This window comes from Peromyscus leucopus, chromosome 20, assembly GCF_004664715.2.
Source record: "Peromyscus leucopus breed LL Stock chromosome 20, UCI_PerLeu_2.1, whole genome shotgun sequence".
Classification (NCBI taxonomy): domain Eukaryota; kingdom Metazoa; phylum Chordata; class Mammalia; order Rodentia; family Cricetidae; genus Peromyscus; species Peromyscus leucopus.
In genome coordinates this window covers 2,999,538-3,012,830 of record NC_051080.1, presented here as the reverse complement: position 1 = coordinate 3,012,830, position 13,293 = coordinate 2,999,538, and the positions used below count along the sequence as shown (strand labels likewise).

The following is a 13,293-nucleotide window of genomic DNA, read 5'->3' as shown; positions in this document are numbered from 1 at the left end:
CCAGGCCAGAGTAGGAAAAATAAAAAAAATACAAGGGATGGGGATGTATGTAGCTCCCTGGCAGAGCACTTTGTAGCATGTGTGGAGCCCCATGGTACTGGGATCCTAAAGGGAAGAAAGAAAGCAGAGTGGGAGGAAGTGTGGGCGTAGATGAAACATCTACAACTGTGTGGAGTCCCCCCGGCCCCCACATTTGAAACTCTGTCCTCGTGGAGACGGATGGTGTTTCTCGTGCAGTGGTGGCAGGCTGTCCATGTACTGGGGAGCACGTGTGCCCTCTGGGCAGCCCTCCGTTGTGACCCTGGAGCATGGCTTTGTGGGGCAGGAACAGTGAAGCACCCTTTGGTCCTGTCATGCCCTAGTCAGGATGAGTCTTTATCAAAGCTGAGATGTCAAAGATGAGAACACAGGCAAAGGCCAGTCTCCATACGGCTCAGGGTTCAAACTTCCCGAACAATGTTTGACCAAATCTTAGACTTTTGTCATGATTATTGCATGAAACAAGACAAGAGGAGAAGCCAAGCCTCCTGGTTTGATTGATTCACTGGCCAGGTAATTTGCTGCTGGATCCTGAGGGCTGACATCATATTGTAGGAGACCCACCTAATTCAATGTATGTCATTTAAATAACTGTCAGTGGGTTTCCAGATAAGGGGTAGGGTGATGGCTTTGTGTAGTCGCATAGATGTGAATGGAAAACTCGGGGAAGCTATCTTTGTTAGCACCACTTCTGACTACTGTTAGTAAATTTTAGAAGAATTTTAACTTCTTTGTCTTGTTAATGGGACAGAATTAAGAGATCTATCCTGTCTAGGATTAGTGAGAAGGCTCAGCAGGTAAAAGCACCTGCCACCAAGATCCCACATGGCATGGCGGGAGGAGAGAATGGACTCCTTGTGAGTTGTTCTCTGGTCACCAGAGTGCCCTGGTGTGAATACCCTTTCAACAGTACACACACAAATGCACACACGCACACACGCACAGCATGTGGATACATAGATGGGTTTTAAAAGGCACCCTTCACTCAGGATGGAGGACACACGAGGTCAGGATGCTCTCTGTGATGCGCAGCCCTTTACCCACCGACCGGCTCCTGCTGCAGCTCACAACAGCTGCAGAGGGAAGGAGGTGGAGCCAGTGGTCCCAAGTCTCCCAAGTTTAAAGAAATAAGCATGATACAGAGGACAGTAGACTGGAGAGAGATCTCGACTCCACCATGACTCAGTACATTTATTATTTATATTCTTCTTTATTAGTATAAATATTGTCCAAGCTACCACAAATAAATATAGGGGAAAAAATAAAGAAAAACAAACTTCACAAAAGTAATTCGTGATTCTTAGCAAGTCACTTTATTTCCCAGGGTCTAAATTATTTATTTTTCCATCTTATATGCAAATTAAATTTCATCTCCTGAACTGTGATTTAGTTTTCCTTTGTGGACCTTTTCCCTGGGTCCTGCCCCCGTCACGTCCTCTTCCTGTTTCAGTGGCTGGGTCATGGCTGAGGACTCTTGACGGAGAGCGAGCCTTTCAGCCAAGAGGTTGTCAGTGGAGTGCCACATGACCGGCTTGTCCTGACGGAAAGTTCAACTCCAGGGGCTGGGGTGACGGTTCAGTTGGTAAGGTAGTTACCACACAAGCATGAGACCCTAAATTCAGATGCTTCACACCCATGCGCAAAGCCTGAAGCATGTTCCTGGAGAGGTAGAAGCAGGTAGACGACCCCCACCCCACCCCGCCGCCACCCGCTGGAGCTCACTAGGCTGCCTACCCAACTGGTGATCCTCAGGTTCAGTAGGAGATTTTTGTCTAAAAAGTAAAGCAGAGGGCAGTTAAGGAAGACACTTGACATTGACCTCTGGCCACCAAAGGCATGCACACATGCAGTCACAGTCCATGAAACAAGTACACACACATGCACTACACACATAAATAGAGGAAAGTTCAACTTCAGCCTTTGGCCTGTCATATGGGCAAATATTTCCTGAGAAGAATAACTTTAATTTTATTTTGGGTGGTCTTTAGTTTTCTTTAAATGTTACCATTAAGAGAAGTCTATAAAACATATATATATATATATAGCCATTGTAGCCATATGGCTAATGGCTACTATAAAGCAAACAAATTATGTCAAGAAAGCATTGCTAGCCATTCAGACATCTTTGTTGTACATTAATCTTTATCTATCATCCATCTGTCTATCTATCTATCTATCTATCTATCTATCTATCTATCTATCTATCTACATCTATCCATCCATCCATTTATCCATCCATCCATCCATCCATTTATCCATCCATCCATCCACCCACCCACCCATCCACCTACCTACCTACTTGAGACAGGGTTTTAGCCCAATCTGGCCTCCAACTCTCCATGTAACCACATGAACTCCTAATCTTCCCGACCCCAGCTCCTGAGTTCTGGGGTTACAGGCCACACCACTACACATGTGTCATGCGGTGTTGGCACTTGAACGCAGGGCTCTGAGGACGGCAGGCATGCACTCCGCTGACTTGGCTCCGCCCATGGCCATTGCACTTCCCATGAGGGATTTTTTATTGGATTACAGATAACATGCTTATCTGCAGTCCTCACTGAGGTCCTGGTCCTTCTTACTAACCTAGGCCTTGCATGGGTTCAGTCAGCTTCCCCTACAGGGAAGCATACTGGTAATTGTGTAACCCCACAAATCTAAAGCTCCCAGGGGAGGAAGTGACTTTGAGAGGTTGTCCTTTCTGTTTGTTTCTCAGGAATTGTCTCAAATAATTCTCAGAAGATAGACTCTCTTTCCTCTGGTAAATGATTGTCCTATCCTTAAGCCTTGGTCTCTCTCTCTCTCTCTTTTTTTTGTTTGTTTTGTTTTGTTTTGTTTTTCAAGACAGGCTTTCTCTGTGCAGCTTTGGTGCCTTTCCTGGAACTCACTTGGTAGCCCAGGCTGGCCTCGAACTCACAAAGATCCGCCTGGCTCTGCCTCCCGAGTGCTGGGATTAAAGGTGTGCACCACCACCGCCCGGCTAAGCCTTGGTCTCTAATTGATCTGTCGTCGAGGGGACCACAGGGGACTTGTTTCTCGTTTCCTTCCTTCATGGGTAACAGAAAACAGGCTTTCTTTTAGAAGTTCTGGTTTCTCCCCTTGTGTATCTTGTGCTTCAGGAGACCTGGGACCCTGAAAGCTGCGCATCATGCCGTCCGCACACTGCTTCACCCAATGCTCCCGTCCCTTGCTCTCCACACTTGGTGCTAACACGGCCTCCCTTTGGCCATCTTATTTTTCAGTTATTTGATACAAATAAGTACATTTAAGGAGCAGATACATATCTTGACTTATCTCATTTTAAAAATAGGTCATGTGTTTGCATGACCAAAAATTCAGAGGTATTTGGTAAAACTCTGCCTTTTATACCATCTCCCACTGTAGTGTTGCTCGCTGATGGCTGTGTCTTCTGTGGTTTCTCCATTCCTGTGCGAGCCGTACAGACGTGTGTGTGTGTGTGTGTGTGTGTGTGTGTGTGTGTGTGTGTGTGTGTGTGTGAGGAACCCGGCCTCAGCCGCTTGTCCTTGCCTTCTGTCACCCGTTTTTCCTCTGCCTTTTGTGTGATCTTCTTTGTTTTGGTGTTGATGTTGTTCTTGAGGCGGGGCTCCGGCTGCCCTCCTGAGGGCTGGCACTGCTGTGTGCTGCATGCTGTGCTGTGGGGTCTTGAGTTTTACCAACGCCAATTCCCACTTCGTTTCCTTTCCTCCGATTTTTTCTTTCAGAGAATCAAATCAATAGCTTTTCCTTTACTGCTTCCTGTGTCTTCACTACAGAAAGTGCCATCTGCTGCTTAACAGTGATCCGCTGAGTTTTAGGTGACCTTGTCCGTGTTTCTAGTAACTGTCTTAAGTAGGCGGTAGGGGAGTCTATGGGTTGAGTTGGAGGCCCTTCTACATGAGTCCCACCCCTTTCTCATTCCTTAGGTCTGATGATTGACATGCCTCTGTATCAAATAGACTGCCCTATTATAAGGAAGCCCAAGAAACAAAAGTTCCCATTACAGACTTGATGTGTCTTTGAGTACTATGGTGCATTCCTGTTGCTCTTAAAAGTCACATGCCTCTCAAAGCTCAGCTCTCTTCAGCACCTGTGTATTAGTCTTTCTACACAGTGAGGTACACTTAAAGTCACAGGAAATTAAAATGTGGAGGCCTTTGGCATCGCTTAATTCGGCTTCCTTACATTATTTTATGTTATTGATACTTTGTCGAAAGCCAGAACCAGGCTTGCAGGATGGCTTGGTGGGTAAGAGTACTTACCAAAGAACTGACTCCCGTGGGTTGTACTCAGATTTCCACTCATGAGGTACACACAAGTACGTGCACATGCATGCACACACACACACACACACACACACACACACACACACACACACAAATGCACACATATAGAGATAACTTTTAAAGCCAGAACTACTATTAGAGGTGGAACTTGCATCAAAGCTCCTCCCTTTAATTCTGTTCATCACAACATATTTCCAGCTTTTTGCCTTTGAAATGTTTTATCACCCTACCCTTAGCCTCAGTTGACTTGTCCTGATGTGGACAGACAGATGCATGGAATGCAGAGCAAACCCCTTTCTTGTTTGCGTATCTCCATTGCTCACCTGGACCTGAGCTCTGAGGTGTTTAGATGTTGTTCAAATCATAATGGTCATTTAATAAAAACAAAAACAAAAAACAAAAAACATCCAGAGCCAGATATCAGGGTGAAAGATCAGAGAAGCAGAACAGCCAGCCACTAGTTCCTACCTCTAAAAAATCCTCAGTCTAAAGAGAGTGAGTTCTTGTTTCCTCATGCCTTATGTACCTTTCTCTGCCCTGCCATATTGCTTCCTGGGATTAAAGGCGTGTGCCACCACTGCCTGACCTCTATGTCTGACCTGGTGGCTGGCTCTGTCCTCTGATCCTCAGGCAAGTTTGTTAGGGTACACAATATGTCACCACAAGTTGGCCTCTCCACCTTCTGTTACTTTCTGAAGGAAGATCGTCTCCCCCGCCCACCGCCCTGCCTGCCAGAATGGCATGGTGCAGAGAGCACCCACCTGGGAAGGGATGGAGAGCCTTGGGTTCTTTCCAGTTCTGTCTTTGATTTGCCCTTGGCCAAATAAAATGCCCGGAGCGTGGTTTCCTCGTCTATACACAGGTGTGGCAGAGCGGGCGTCGTCCGCGTCTCCGCACCGTGCCACGCCTTTGCTGTGTGGAGTCAGGTGTAAAGTGCTCTCTGCTCCCTTGGGGTTCCCACTCTGCTCTCCCTCTTCCTCCTGGATGTACTCTTCCTTGAACTTCAGCTTTGGGAGTTGTACCCACTCACCCAGGCCAGCGCAGAGGCTGCTCCTTCCTGGGACATAACTTGGTGCTTCTACACCAGAACTGAGTCCTGTCCCTTCTGAATTCCTCCAGGGCAGCCTGTCTTGAGTGTGAGCCCACCATGGTGTCCATTCAGTGTAGGTGTGGAGGGGACCTCTGTTTCTCTTTGCCTTACTAATGATAGAACCATCCACCCCTGAAATCTTAATCTCCCCCCCCCTCTCCCTCGCTCTCTCTCTCATGCATGCACACACATTTCCCTGTTGCTGGCAGATACTCCTTTCCAACGCTGTCTGCAGAGGCAGGCTATTAAGGGAATATTTGTGTCCATCAGGTGTGACTGGTGTCCTAGCACAGTCAGCATAGACATTTAAAATTAAAACGGTATGTTAAAGCTTCGGTTCCTTTTGTCATTAAAGTTTTTCCCCTAATAGTGTAGGGAAGTTGAGTGGGATTTCAGGTTTTTATGCAGCAAATCAGCTGAGGGAATGCTTGTGAGACGGTGAGAGGTGGGGCACTCTCAGAGCTGGATGTGGGCTGGCGGGCGGGCACTGGACTTTCACTCACTATCCAGCATGGAGTTAGGGAGAGAAGGAACTTGAGCCTCCCTAAGTCACACTTCTCTCTTACAGCTTTAGCAGTTGACTAAGAGTTGAAGTCTTGTTTCTGATCCTGTCCCCACCTAGTTCCAGGCAGTCTTGACCAGGTCCTGTGCACCACTCAGGGCTGTGCTTTCTCTAGTCTGCACTAAGAACTACTGTCCCACATATTTCCGTGTCTGTAGAGAGCGTGGCTTGACCGCCCGGCCTCACACGGTGGTGTCCTCTAATCCTGTGGTGTGGAATATATGCCAGTGTGGGTAGCCACATATGAAATGTGATACTTTAATCCAGAAAATACTTCTTGAGTAAGTTCTCTTGGGGAAACAGAGATTGAATAAAGTCCGTTCTTTACCCTAAAGCAGCATGTAATGGAGCAGCGTATAGTGCAGTGTCTCTTTGAGCAAGGGTCCATGGTAATTCCATAGCAAGAGCCGTGCTTGAGTTAGGCTTTGTGAGCCCGAACGCTGAAGGAAGGAGAACATGGTTGGAATATAGACGTGGGGTCAGAGGCGCGCTAAGGAAAGCAGTTTGTCCAGTGTACGTGGGAAGTAGAAAGAGACTGAGCTGCAGTGAGGAAGAAGGCTGGACGGGAGAAACGGGACCAGGTCTTCCCTTGACAAACGATGGAGAGCTCCTGAGGGGTTGGATGGGAGTCAGGGTATGTGAGGACAGCAGATGTGGCCATCATGTGCGTGATGCACCAAAGGAAAGAGACTGGACCAGAGGGACCGGCCGTGAAGTAGAGGGGGTCTGACTGACAGTGGAAATGAAAACTAGGGAAAATTAATGAGTTCAGGAGTTAATACAGAGTTTGCCAGTTGCCTGTTTCTACACACAGAACTCAGCATCAGCCTGAGCTGTGAGGATGCCTAATAACCTGTCACCCCGTCCAGAGAAGAGCCTCCACTTGCCAAGTGCCTTGAAAGCACTAAGTTGTATGTGCAGGGGCCAGTGTTTATCTGCATTCTAAGATGGGTTTGCCTTAGCCGTGATGTCTGCTGGGTCATTTTAGGAGCTAGTTGTCTGCCTTCCCCAGTTTAAAGTTATAAAAAACTTTACTGTAATAAAAGTTGACCTTTGATTTCTTTAGTGAGAATTACCATTTAAACGATGGAGGATGTCTTGGTGATCATACTGATCATTTTCTGAAACAGTTAACTTCATTTTAGCCCTGTCCTAATCAAGGAGAGTGAGGCTGTCGTCTCTACAGAGGTTCCTCTTACTTACTGTGTCCGAAGTCACAGAGAAGCTGTAAGCAGTTCTTGACATACAACCTGGTTGACACACGCCATCTTTGTTGGCTCTAGTTCTGCCATAGGGTTTCTGAGTCAAGCTCTGAAGGCACATGCTTTATATGCTCTGCTGAGGCCGCAAACTTTGGTCTGTGGAATAACGTCTGAACCAAAAGCTCCTCCGGTTAGAGCATGGTTGTCCATCGGCTGTCAAGACTGGGCCCTCTGCTGCCCCGGGACTGTCATGACCGAGGCTACCGGCTGTCCTTCTCTTTTATGTCCCTTATCCTTCCCTCCCTGGTGCCGCTTGCCCTGTCTGTGAACACAGGCCGTGCCTCGTCCGTCTCAGGAGTCTCATCTCCCCTGCTGGTCTAATCATTGCTCACGCCATCAAGAATTACAGCAGAGCCTTGACCCCCTCCCCCCTCCTTCCCTGCGGCCTCAGCGTTCTCATGACTGCAGCCTGAAGCTCAGACAAGGCTGGGTGGAGAGTTTTAGGGTCTTAGCTCACTGGACTCCCAGCTGCGTCAGTGATGAGCTACCGCTCTTTACCTCTTTCCCCTGAGCTCTCGTGTATCTCGGGGTTCTTTCCACCTCTTTCTCTTTTCCTCCCACCTTGCCCTTCCGTCCTGCTCTTCTCCAGGGCCCTGGCCTTGGGCTGTGTTTTCACTTGGCACTCATGCTGGGTGACCTCAGCCTGTCTCGGTACCAGGCCTCTGATTTTGCACCTTCAGCCTGGGTTGCTTCCTTACCACTCAGCCCCATCCCAGCCAGCCCTGTGGGTTCCTCAGAAGTGACCCAGCATGTTGAAAATGGGGCCGTTCCCCCCTCAAGCCTCTTTGATAGCACCACCAATATTTCAGATACCCAAGTTCCTGTAACATCTGAAGGTTACCATTATTAAAGGAATGTTGGTATTATGCATTTTTTCCTTTTAATTGTTTTTATGTGAATGAGTATTTTCCTGCATATATGTCTGTGCATCATGTGTGTGTCTGATGCTCGCAGAGACCAGAAGAGGACATCAGATCGCCTATAACTGGAGTTGCAGACAGTTGCGAGTGCCATGTGGGTGCTGGGAACTGAACCAGGCCCTCCAGACTAGCAGCAAGTACTCTGAATCATCAAGCCATCTCTCCAGCCCCTGGTGCATGTTTTTAAAGAAAAGAAAATCTAGCTTCAAAACATTAACCTTCGTATTCAAGTAATTTACTTGCTCACTCAACTAGTACGTGGAAGAGCCGAGTTTCCATTTTAGAGTCCGGAACTTAGTGTGCCCAGTAGAAAGTGTGGTCTCTGCCCCCTCAGGTGTCTGCTACAGAAGGATGTTTTGTTTAGGTTTCTGCTGTCATCTGCAGACATTTCCTGTCTTTTTGCCTTAGAAACGTAATGTATTGGCTTTTTTGGTCATTTTTTCGTGCCATACCTTTACCGTGGTATCTGAGGCATTGGAAAGGGTGAAAAAACTTTTCAGAAGGTAAAATTAATGAAGTTTTAGAGGTGCGTGAGCCAAGCGTCAGAAAGGTACTCATATCATTGAGCATCTAACAAAAGGCTGGATATAGATAGCTATAAGTTATTTGATTTCCATTGTATAATTCCTTTATGTCTGAGAGATTCAGTCTTACATCCAATAAACAGGTATATATTACCTGTCAACCTTATGCCGGATGGACCCCATAATATGTCCTCTGCTTGCTGAGCTGAGAAAATCATGGTGATGGAAGACAGACTCCACCCTTGCGGAATGCCGTGTCCAGTGATGCTGATGCATAAATTCTAACGACAGTTTTCCAAGCTCCCTGCTCTAGTGGAAGTGAAGGGCATGTTGTGAGGATGGGCTGGAGCAGAATAATTCTGTTTTGAGGGGTTGAATAGGGCTCCGTTCAGAGAGAGGAAGTGGTACGTGAGCTGGATCTCTTAAGTATCATAAAATGGTTTTAATCAGTCACCTGTAAGAGAAGAGGTGGGGCCCCAATCAAATGTTTTCCTTTAGAAGAGTTGCCATGGTCATGGTGTGTCTTCACAGCAACAGAAACCCTAACTAAGACAGATGATACAGACCTATTATCCAAACTATTCGTGAGACTGAGGGAAGAGAAATGAAAAGTCCAGAGCCTGTGTAGACTATAGAGTACAACGGTAGCCTAGGCAACCTGAAAAACCTTATGTCAAAAATAAACAAACAAACAAATAAGTAAAAAGGGCCAGGATGTAACTCAGTAATAAAGCACTGACTTGGCTAGCATGTATGAGGCTCTTTGCTCAGTCCTTAGCACAGGAAAGAAATAAAAGAAAAAAGAACAAAAGAGAGAGAGAGAAGAGGTGGGAGCAGTTAGATATGAGGAGCTGTGTACTGAGGCTGAGAGACACAATCAAAAGGCTGAGTTGTTTAAAATAGTGGGTTTAGTTGTGACTGGAGCATAGACCGTGTTCTCAGGAGGTCTTGTCTTCTCCCCTTTCCAATTCCCCTAGGTCTGAAATACCTTGGACACCATTTGAGCCAGCGCAGCCTTTTGGGGCCCCGGGGGCCTCTGAACCCCGGGTCTAGCTTGTGTACGGTGTTCTAGTGCCCTGAGCCCACGTGTAGATTGTTGGTGCCATGGATGGTACCCGTGGAGCCGCGAACAGCTACCCCTGTGCTGGAGCCACAAAAGCAGCAGCGGGGGGGGGGGGGGGGGGGGGGGGGCACGACACCACCGTGAGTGCTGTCTCTGTGCGGGCAGTGGTGTCAGGGACTTTCAGTCCTCTTGTTTAATCTTCACGGCGTGCTAAAGTAAGCACTGTCAGCTGTCACTCCCATTTCATTAATAAGGAAACAGCCTTCACAACCTGAAGTCAGTGTCCAGGATTCTGACAGCGGACAAGCAACAGGGCTGGCCTGGAATCCCTGTCTGTGCAGCCACGGACTCAGCCAGTCTCCTCCGCGGCTCCTGCAAGAGGAAGCTGAGAGCCATCAGATTGTGATTATTCTTTACAGAACGTGCCTCAGATGGCTGTGTTCTTGAACATCTGCAATCCTTATACCTCAAGAGTTGAAATCCCCATTGAAGGAAGTCGGGAAGAGTGTCCGTGGAGGAGGGTCAGGCTTGCCTCGCCCTGGAGAGCGGTGTCATGCTGGCTCAGCCATGACGCAGGCACACGGTGCTGCTCTTCTGTCGGGTGGCTTCCGGTGACCAGGATGTGGGTAGGACATATGTGGCATTCACATTGAGTTCCTCCAGCCAACCTGAGAGAAGCATCAGCACCTGTGCTTGTGAGAGTTAGAGGGATTAATTAGACAGGGTTCCTTCACTGGTGTAAGGGGTAGACCCAATAGATGACCTGACATGTCGCTGCCTGGAGCCATCGAATCTGGGTCCAGGAAACTCCCGTGCTATTCCTGCCCCTCACTCTGTGACCGTAGCTTAGGCAGGTCCTTGGGATTGCTGTCGTCGGGTCCGTTGTGTTTTTGAGACAGGGTCTCTTTATGATCCCCGGCTGGTCTGGGGTGTGCGATATAGACCAGGCTGGCCTTGAACTCAGAGATCCACTTGCCAGTGCTGGGATTAAAGGTTTTTTATTAACTTTTAAAGCGTTCTTTCACTGCAGTATAGCACGTAAATTATAAGTACAGAATTGGACCATCACATTGCAGTCGTGTGTTTCACAACTTATTGTTGTTGTGTCTTGAGCAAGTTACTGTACCCATGTCAAGGCTATCTTCTACAGACGGGTACCTGCCTCAGACTGGCTGCCATGAGACAGTTATGGAAAGCGTGGTAGGATGCCTGCTGCCACATAGTAAGTGATTAATAAACATCAATGTGCTTATTTCTTCAAGCGGACTCATAGGTAAAATCATCAGTAACTTGTGTGTGGGTGTTTGGTGTATGTGTGTGTCTATGCACCACAAGTACGCAGTTCCCATGGAGGGACTGGAGTTAGTTGGCGAGCCCCTGTGTGGGTGCCGGAAATCAAACCTGGGTCCTCTGGAAGAACGGCAGTGCTCTGAAGAGCCGGGCCGTCTCTCCAGCCCCACCACAAGGATTTTGTTTTTGTTGTTTTTAAACGCAGGGTTTAGAGGTCTCCCTTGCTCAGCCCCCAGTGTATGGGCCACAGACTGAGAATGCCAGAGCTCGAGCTGTTCCCACAGCAAGCAGGAGAGTTTTGTCTGAGTCCTCTTGTCCTGTTTTAGCTGGGTCAGTACCCTGGAATTCTGGAAATACAGTCCTGCTTTGTTTGTTGGTGCCTCTCTGGAACGTAAAGCTATGTAGTCATTTCACCTGAGCCAGCAGGTGTGTCCCCAGGAGCCCTGCTGTCCCTGATGGCGTTAGGGCGTCAGGCTAGCAATTCTGACTCTGGCGGCTCACTTGCTTGTTTAGCAGCTTCCCAGCCTGTTAGGTTCTGCCTGATATTTTCTTTTCCCCAAATGAGGGTTGTTGTTGTTGTTGTTATTGTTGTTGGTGGTGGCGGCGGCGGCTTCAGTCTTGTTAGGATCCCAGGCTGATCTCACACTCAAAGCTCTCCCGCTTTAGCCTCCCGACCACTCAGCAAACACAGTGACCTCTTTGAAAGGCGTCTGTCACCTGCTCTATTGCTGAATTGACCGTTCGCAGAGTTACTCAGAAAAGAGTGCCAACCTCCTAATAACTAGTGAGATCTGGTCTAGAAGGGGTCAGTAGGTGTACTGGTTCCTTTCTATTGCTGTGACCCAGCACCCAACGAAAAGTAAGGTTGGAAGGGTCTACACTGCCTCACAGTTCCGGAAGAGCTCAGTCTGCCCTGCAGGCAGCTGGTCACTTTGATCTCTGAGCAGAAAGCACAGACAGACAATGCTGTGCTCAGCTCACCACCTCCTTTTGATCCAGTCCAGAGCCCCAGACTGTGGAGTGAGCCCCCATATTCATGGTGGGTCTTCCTTCCGGGAAACCGTGGTGCAAACATCCTTATAAACATACCCAACAATGTGTTTCTATGATGACTCTAAGTCCAGTCAAATTGACAGTGAAAATTAACTATCACGACTTCATCCACTGTCAATTTAAATGCCTAGATGTAAGTTTAATCAAAATAATAATATTCTGCCTCATCTCATAATGTGCAATGTATTTATTCCCTGTCTATATGTCTCCATAGTCTTTAGCAGTTTCAATACTGTTCAAAGGTCTAAAGTCTCAGCTGAGACTCAAGACAAGCTCTTAACTGTGAGCTTCTATTAAGTGAAACAGATTGTCCAATGGCAGAAGATTAGCACTGCCTGTTCAGGGATGGAGGGATGGCTGTATAACAGAAGGACTGGACCAAAGCTCAACAAGCCACCAAGCCTGCAGCTCCCTGTTCAGCATCCTCTGGGTGCCAGTGGCCTTGGACCTCTCCTGTATGGTGCCTTCAGCACATATAGCTTGGGGGGGGGGGGCGGGCAAAGTTTCCTAAGTAGATTGCCTCATTTTGAGGTTTTCCTTTTCAACTTCATGCAGTGACCCCTCAGGGCCTCCTGGCAGGGAGTTCAAGCCTGCACACTTTGCCTGGCCTCAGTGATGACCCCCCACTGTTGCATCCTTCATACCCACAAAACCACTACCATCTGGACAGTCCTGCCAGGTTGTACAGCCTGCTTGATGTGCAGCCTGTGGAATGCAGCTGCAGCAAACCTCTGCACACCTTCAAGACTGACCACGGGGAAACTCCCTGGACGCATTCAGAGTTGAGGCCTCCAGCCTGTTCTAGTGCCTTCCTCATTTAGAAGAGGCCTTCTGTCCTCAGTTAAATATTTCTGGGATTCTAAACCCAGTGAGGTTGATGGCAAAGACTGTCACATCAGGACTGAGAGAACACAGTCTATGTAACAGATTTAGGCAGGAAGAGCTGTGGCTGTAGAAGCCAGCCCAGAGTGAAAGATCAGGCAGTTCTAGAGATCAAGGCATTTAGGACCTCAGGTCCAGGGTCTGGAGACAGTGAGTACCAGCTGCAGTTGGAGGCAGAGAGACTGGAAGGATCTTCGTTCCCAACTACCTTCTTGTAGGCTAGTTAGGTCTGTAGGGCCCAGAGGCATCAGGCGATTGCTAGATACCTGTGTCTGGAGATGACAGCCTGCTCAGGAGGCAGAGAATATGACTGAGTGGGGAGTTA

General features: G+C 48.0%; 1 protein-coding gene across 8 annotated transcripts in view; it reads left to right on the top strand.

Annotated features, from left to right (window-relative positions):
* Scn8a (sodium voltage-gated channel alpha subunit 8) overlaps positions 1 to 13,293 on the top strand; it is a 184,150-nt gene that overhangs the window by 63,123 nt on the left and 107,734 nt on the right. The gene's annotated exons all lie outside the window — the stretch shown is intronic.